Raw genomic sequence first — 1,199 nt, 5'->3', positions numbered from 1 at the left:
TGTAGGATAAATCCACGGGCAGCTGCTGAGCGGATGATGCCTGGAGGAGCTGGTCTGCACGGAGCTGGAGCGCACGTTTGGTCCTCCTGGTTCTCTCCTCTTTTTCTTTTTTCTTTTTCTTTCTTTCTTGCAGAGTGATGAATGAAAAGCAGAGAGGAAAACACTGGACGGAGACAAAGCGGTGGATGTGAGAGAGCAGCGGTGGTGCTGCTGCTGCTGCTGTGACTGAGCCCGGGCAGAGATAGATAGACAGATATACACAGAGATACAGAGAGAAGTTGTGTGTGCAGACCAACGCTGTGACTGTGCTGTTTATAGGGGAACCAGATGCTGCAGATGTTTAGTTGAGTGAGGGAACAGTGATTGATCCTGAGGACTGAGCAGACCCCCCCTCCTCCTCCTCCTCCTCCTCCTCCTCCTCCTCCTCCTCACCATCATCACCACAATCCTCCTCTTCCTCACACAGACCAGAGGATGGTCCCCGGGGCCCCCAGCACCTGCACCACCACCACCACCACCACCACCATGCTCCCCGCGTCCGAAGCTGCCAAGATCTACCAGACCAACTACGTGCGCAACTCCCGCGCCATCGGCGTCCTGTGGGCCATCTTCACCATCCTCTTCGCCATCGTCAACGTGGTGTGCTTCATCCAGCCCTACTGGATCGGAGACGGCGTGGACACCCCGCAGGCGGGCTACTTCGGTCTCTTCCACTACTGCATCGGCAACGGGCTGTCCCGGGACTTGACCTGCCAGGGCAGCTTCACCGAGTTCAGCACCATCCCGTCCGGCGCGTTCAAGGCCGCCTCCTTCTTCATCGGCATGTCCATGGTGCTGGTGCTCACCTGCATCGGCTGCTTCGCGCTCTTCTTTTTCTGCAGCACCGGCACCGTGTACAAGATCTGCGGCTGGATGCAGCTGGCTGCAGGTAAGGATGCTCCAACCGACCGACAGGTGTGTGCATGAGTTCACAAGTTCAGTGAGAAATGACACAGATTCACACTGATGAATGAAATCAGCTGGTCACTATCATACTATACACTACTACTACTGCTGATGTTGTCCAGATGTTTCTCATAGCAGTATTTTATGTTACACAAACCCCCACTTTTGGAGTATTTCTCTGCTTACTAAAGCAGTTATGTAACCGTGTGTAGTGTTAGTGTAGGTGGAGTGGCAACAGCCTTGGGGAAAGTGAG

At 54.5% G+C, this 1,199-nt stretch overlaps 1 pseudogene; it reads left to right on the top strand.

Moving 5' to 3' along the window:
- Window positions 1-451: 451 nt before the first annotated feature.
- Window positions 452-928, top strand: LOC146960153 (LHFPL tetraspan subfamily member 3 protein pseudogene; annotated as a pseudogene).
- Window positions 929-1,199: the final 271 nt, after the last annotated feature.

This window comes from Trachurus japonicus, unplaced genomic scaffold, assembly GCF_045865225.1.
Source record: "Trachurus japonicus isolate A0001 unplaced genomic scaffold, Traja_1.0 AP030654.1".
Taxonomy (NCBI): domain Eukaryota; kingdom Metazoa; phylum Chordata; class Actinopteri; order Carangiformes; family Carangidae; genus Trachurus; species Trachurus japonicus.
This window is presented reverse-complemented; position numbering and strand designations above follow the sequence as displayed.